Raw genomic sequence first — 7,411 nt, 5'->3', positions numbered from 1 at the left:
TAAATCATGAATGATATTGAAGTAGTGTTAGGAACTGAAGCATGAGTTAATATAATATAATGACACTTGATCAACGTGATTATATTACAGTAAGTTATGCTGAGTTTCTATTGGAACGTGATGATTCACAAATCATAACGTCATCATGTGCCATGTTACAAGACTCTTACTTTCTATCTAACTTATAAACATATCAAAAACATATTTCTTGATAGTTCTATATTTTCCATGATGTGTGGTAATTTAACAAATCATATCGTGCTAATATGTCCCTTTCTACTTAGAACATTAGGATCATTCGAAACTCCATACCTATGAATTCTGGACCATTATTCGCTTGATATAAAGTCAAGAAGAGAAAACAAAAGAATGAAGATCTGGAATAAAAATGGGAGTATAAATCACAGTAAATTGGAGAGAGTATTAACTGTGGATGACAATGATTACAGAAGGACAGAAGCAGGGACATCGAAATATAAGAGAAGATATAAAACCCAACAACAACACAGAAATTACAAACTGTGGATATTAATACGAATAGCAATATAAAGACACGGTATAGTTAAGAATAGTATCACCCAAGGTAATATTAGAAGTAAACAGATTTTTCTGGTGGAAGATTGAAAAGAAGGATGACCGAAATGATAATTAGGAAAATATCAAGGATTAGAACTGGATTAAGCATTTTCTACAATCCTTTGAATGTACGAACTAAGAAAGAAAGTATTAGAATGGTGAGAATAATGGAACGGAAGAAGTTCATTTATAGTGAAAATACCTGACAGAGCAATCGAGACAAATGATTGCATTTAATTAAAAAGATCTTAATTTTCATAAATCCCGAAGAATCAGATCTTATAGATTTCATAGATTTTCTTTTAAATCTCTTGAATTCCGGAATTCAACTAAGACGACGTCAAAAGTTAAGACGCACCTTATTTTCTAAATTCCACCGTGACTACGTCAAAAGTTAAATCTCTATCTAAATCTATTGTGACATCTTCATTCGTACGCTTCACCTAATCGAATCATTTTATCTATATTAGTCAATAATGATAAAACTCCATTCATCAACTCATATTTGTCATGAAAACATTTTTATTGTTAGCCATGACCACCTCACTCAAATTTCGGGACGAAATTTCTTTAACGGGTAGGTACTGTGATGACCCGGGAATTTCTGACCAAATTTAAACCTGAATCTTATTTGATTCCAACACGATAAGCAAAGTCTGTAATGTTGAGTCTCGAAAACTTTGAAACTAGGTTCATATATTCATTTGACCTTTGATTATTTTCGACGATTCACAAACAATTGTTTGTAAATAAATATGTATACATATATAAATGTAAACCTATGTAATGAATTAAAATTATAAAATATAAACATTAGAATTAAATATGTAAAATTAGATACAAAATAATTAAGTGTAATTTAAAATGAATCTATATAAATATATATGATTCTAGGTATAATTATTATTAAATGTATAGCGTAATATTTATAAAAAAATTTGTAAATGATAAGTATTCAATAAAAGATATTATATATCATATATCATATGTAATTACAAGATAAAGTATAAATGTTATATTAATAGTATGATCATTATTTTCATAGTAATATTAATATTTGTAATATTAATAATAGTATGTCAAAAATAAAATAAATATATACTTATACATATGAAAGTTGTTATGTATAGGTTGATATATTATTTTATCATTAACATTATTATAAGTAGTATTATTATTAGTATTATTAAAGATACTATTGTTATCATTTTATTGTTATTAGAAAAATTATTAAAATATTCAATCTTATGATTTTTAGTATCACTATTATTTATTATTATTAACACAATTATTAATATTATTATCAGTATTATTATTTCATTCTTATTTATATAAAATATTAAGGTTGTATAATTGGTATTATTATAGTATTTAATATTAGAAATTTATACAATCTATTATCTTTATCAATATAATTATTATAATTATTTTTATCATTATAAATTAATATTACTAATATAATTATTATATTTAATACTAGATTTATAAAAGAATTAATATTTATTATATAAAACTACAAAAAATCAAACAAAGTGTACGATCTTGTTATTTGTATCTATCAAACTATTTCAGATTGATGATCATGTCTGTAAATTAGTACTGAACGAATCTCAACCTATAACCAAACAAAATTTATTGAATGTCGATTTCAACTCTATTTTTTTTATTTATTTTCTTTGTACTGAAGGGTATATTGTGTCCATCGAATTAAACTAGAAAACAAATACTAATTTGAATCACAATAGCTGTAAGATTGTCTGCTAGTCTCTATTTAAAACTCTGTAAATACACCTCGACTTAAAACAGCGAAAATCAATTTAAATTTTTATATATCTTCACGATATCTCTGTTTTTACCTTATTTTCCAAACTGCTTTAAATCGAAATAAATTTCAACTTGTGTTAATGCAGTCTTATTAGGAATTGCTTACTTAAACTATCTAAAAAATCCCAAGTCTCAATTTTATCTATCGAATTCGAATTTTGGAGTCAAACTTCTAAATACAAAAGTCAACTGTTTTGTTCATGAGGAAATTTGAGTTTGTTTTCATGATTTAAGTTAAATTGATTATCCAGGAAGTTTCTATGGAAGATTTAACATCTATTTCATGTTATCAATTTTGGCTAAAACACTATAGAAGTCGAAAACGATTTTGGTGTTCTTCGTGAACCACAGCGGTCTATTTTTTTTTTTAATCTTTTTATTTTTTTGTGTTCTGTTAATCCCAATTCAGTATAAACAGGTCATATCTGTTCCATATGCAAAGTCTTAAACATTTAAATTAGTTATGTATCATGCTTAATTGCCCTGGTCGATTCAGTTGTCAGAAGGATAAGAAAGTAAACAGACTGTTATACGGGTTATAAGTTTTTGGGTTGGTTTTAAAAACAGATAAACGAAATGGAGTGAATGGTTTGGAGATGTTTCGGGTTTAGCGAGTGGTCACGGGTTCGAGCCCTTCCAGGGCCACTATATTGTTTTTAGGCCGAAATTTTTGAGGTAGCCTTTCTTCCTTTATTTTTATTATTGTTATTGTTATTATTATTTCAAAGAAATTGGTATTATTGTTATGATGTTAGTTATTTTTTTAAAAAGTGATTATTAACATAATTTAAGATGTTAACATTGTATTGCTAGTATTATCATTTAAAAATGTATTAGTATTATTATTACTAATCTTATTGATATTATTATTATTATTATTATTATTATTATTATTATTATTATTATTATTATTATTATTATTATTATTATTATTATTATTATTAGTATTAGTATTATTTTTATTATAAATACAAGTATTAGTTACCTATTATTATTATTATTATTATTATTATTATTATTATTATTATTATTATTATTATTATTATTATTATTATTATTATTATCATGACTCTAGTTACAACTATGATTAATATTAACAAAAGTATTTTTTAGATTACCAATAATCATAAGATTGTCATAAATATTATTATCAAAATAAGTATTACTATGAAGTAATAGGATGATATCATCATTATTTATTTCCAAAACTACCAGTTTTAACAAATAAAAATTTTTTGTACACAAAATACACTAAATACATATACACTAGTTATAATAATATTTCATAAAACCATATACCAAACATATTACATTCTTAAATAAGTACTTTCATACAATAAACTGTTGAATTTATCATTTAATACTAATCATAGATATATATACAAATATAGTAATATAACTAAATGTATAGATATTATCTATTTTAATTACATACAAAATAAACAAATACAACATAAGATGTAATATATATATATATATATATATATAAGAACAGTTTATATATATATATATATATATATATATATATATATATATATATATATATATATATATATTTAATGAAATTTAGTATAAAATCCATATAACTACAAACATATAAAATTTATATAATTAATAAATAAAATTATGAAATTTCTATTATATGTTTTAATAAATATACAAATGATATAGGTTCGTGAATCCGAGGCCAACCTTGCATTGTTTAGTTGTTCAATGCCGTTATATGTATTTTTACTACAAAATACAATACGGTGAGTTTCATTTGCCCTTTTTACTCTTTACATTTTTTGGCTGAGAATACATGCAAATGCTTTAATAACTGTTTTACAATATTTATATGTGTGAGTTTCATTTGCCTTTTTACCCTTTATATTTTTGGGCTGAGAATACTTGCGCAACTTTTATAACTGTTTTACCAAATAGACACAAGTAATCGAAATTACGTTCTATGGTTGAATGATCGAAACTGAATATGCCCCTTTTAGTCTGGTAATCTAAGAATTAGGGAACAGGCACCCTAATTGACGCGAACTCTAAAGATAGATCTATCGGGCCCAACAAGCCCCATCCAAAGTACCGGATGCTTTAGTACTTCGAAATTTATATCATGTCCCGAAGGAGGATCCCGAAATGATGGGGATATTCTTATATACATATTGTGAATGTCGGTTACCAGGTGTTCAATCCATATGAATGATTATTGTTGTCTCTATGCATGGGACGTATATTTATGAGAAGTGAAAATCTTGTGGTCTATTAAAATGATGGAAATGTTTATTTATGTTAAACTAATGAACTCACCAACCTTTTGGTTGACACTTGAAAGCATGTTTATTCTCAGGTACGAAAGAAATCTTCCGCTGTGTATTTGCTCATTTTATAGATATTACTTGGAGTCATTCATGGCATATTTCAAAAGATGTTGCATTCGAGTCATCAAGTTCATCAAGATTATTATTAAGTCAATTATAGTTGGATATATTATGAAATGGTATGCATGTCTGTCAACTTTCGATGTAATGAAGGATTGTCTTTTCAAAAACGAATGCAATGTTTGTAAAATGTATCATATAGAGGTCAAGTACCTCGCGATGTAATCAACTGTTGTGAATCGTTTATAATCGATATGGACTTCATCCGGATGGATTAGGACGGGTCTCTACAAATAGTACATACATCTAAAAGCTGTGTATTGTACGAGTACGAATACGGGTACATACGAGTAGAATTGTTGATGAAACTGAACGAGGATGTAATTGTAAGCATTTTTGTTAAGTAGAAGTATTTTGATAAGTGTATTGAAGTCTTTCAAAAGTGTATAAATACATATTAAAACACTACATGTATATACATTTTAACTGAGTCGTTAAGTCATCGTTAGTCGTTACATGTAAGTGTTGTTTTGAAACCTTTAGGTTAACGATCTTGTTAAATGTTGTTAACCCAATGTTTATAATATCAAATGAGATTTTAAATTATAATATTATCATGATATTATCATGTAAGAATATCTCTTAATATGATATATATACATTAAATGTCTTTACAACGATAATCGTTACATATATGTCTCGTTTAAAAATCATTAAGTTAGTAGTCTTGTTTTTACATATGTAGTTCATTGTTAATATACTTAATGATATGTTTACTTATCATAGTATCATGTTAACTATATATATATCCATATATATGTCATCATATAGTTTTTACAAGTTTTAACGTTCGTGAATCACCGGTCAACTTGGGTGGTCAATTGTCTATATGAAACATATTTCAATTAATCAAGTCTTAACAAGTTTGATTGCTTAACATGTTGGAAACATTTAATCATGTAAATATCAATCTCAGTTAATATATATAAACATGAAAAAGTTCGGGTCACTACAGTACCTACCCGTTAAATAAATTTCGTCCCGAAATTTTAAGCTGTTAAAGGTGTTGACGAATCTTCTGGAAATAGATGCGGGTATTTCTTCTTCATCTGATCTTCATGCTCCCAGGTGAACTCGGGTCCTCTACGAGCATTCCATCGAACCTTAACAATTGGTATCTTGTTTTGCTTAAGCCTTTTAACCTCACGATCCATTATTTCGAGGGGTTCTTCGATGAATTAAAGTTTTTCGTTGATTTGGATTTCATCTAACAGAATAGTGAGATCTTCTTTAGCAAAACATTTCTTCAAATTCGAGACGTGGAAAGTGTTATGTACAGCCGCGAGTTATTGAGGTAACTCAAGTCGGTAAGCTACTGGTCCGACACGATCAATAATCTTGAATGGTCCAATATACCTTGGATTTAATTTCCCTCGTTTACCAAATCGAACAACGCCTTTCCAAGGTGCAACTTTAAGCATGACCATCTCTCCAATTTCAAATTCTATATCTTTTCTTTTAATGTCAGCGTAGTTCTTTTGTCGACTTTGGGCGGTTTTCAACCGTTGTTGAATTTGGATGATCTTCTCGGTAGTTTCTTGTATAATCTCCGGACCCGTAATCTGTCTATCCCCCACTTCACTCCAATAAATCGGAGACCTGCACTTTCTACCATAAAGTGCTTCAAACGGCGCCATCTCAATGCTTTAATGGTAGCTGTTGTTGTAGGAAAATTCTGCTAACAGTAGATGTCGATCCCAACTGTTTCCGAAATCAATAACACATGCTCGTAGCATGTCTTCAAGCGTTTGTATCGTCCTTTCGCTCTGCCCATCAGTTTGTGGATGATAGGCAGTACTCATGTCTAGACGAGTTCCTAATGCTTGCTGTAATGTCTGCCAGAATCTTGAAATAAATCTGCCATCCCTATCAGAGATAATAGAGATTGGTATTCCATGTCTGGAGACGACTTCCTTCAAATACAGTCGTGCTAACTTCTCCATCTTGTCATCTTCTCTTATTGGCAGAAAGTGTGCTGATTTGGTGAGACGATCAACTATTACCCAAATAGTATCAAAACCACTTGCAGTCCTTGGCAATTTAGTGATGAAATCCATGGTAATGTTTTCCCATTTCCATTCCGGGATTTCGGGTTGTTGGAGTAGACCTGATGGTTTCTGATGCTCAGCTTTGACCTTAGAACACGTCAAACATTCTCCTACGTATTTAGCAACATCGGCTTTCATACCCGGCCACCAAAAATGTTTCTTGAGATCCTTGTACATCTTCCCCGTTCCAGGATGTATTGAGTATCTGGTTTTATGAGCTTCTCTAAGTACCATTTCTCTCATATCTCCAAATTTTGGTACCCAAATCCTTTCAGCCCTATACCGGGTTCCGTCTTCCCGAATATTAAGATGCTTCTCCGATCCTTTGGGTATTTCATCCTTTAAATTTCCCTCTTTTAAAACTCCTTGTTGCGCCTCCTTTATTTGGGTAGTAAGGTTATTATGAATCATTATATTCATAGATTTTACTCGAATGGGTTCTCTGTCCTTCCTGCTCAAGGCATCGGCTACCACATTTGCCTTCCCCGGGTGGTAACGAATCTCAAAGTCGTAATCATTCAATAATTCAAT

Source organism: Rutidosis leptorrhynchoides, chromosome 2 (genome assembly GCF_046630445.1).
Source record: "Rutidosis leptorrhynchoides isolate AG116_Rl617_1_P2 chromosome 2, CSIRO_AGI_Rlap_v1, whole genome shotgun sequence".
Lineage (NCBI taxonomy): Eukaryota > Viridiplantae > Streptophyta > Magnoliopsida > Asterales > Asteraceae > Rutidosis > Rutidosis leptorrhynchoides.
Note: the sequence above shows the minus strand (reverse complement) of the source record.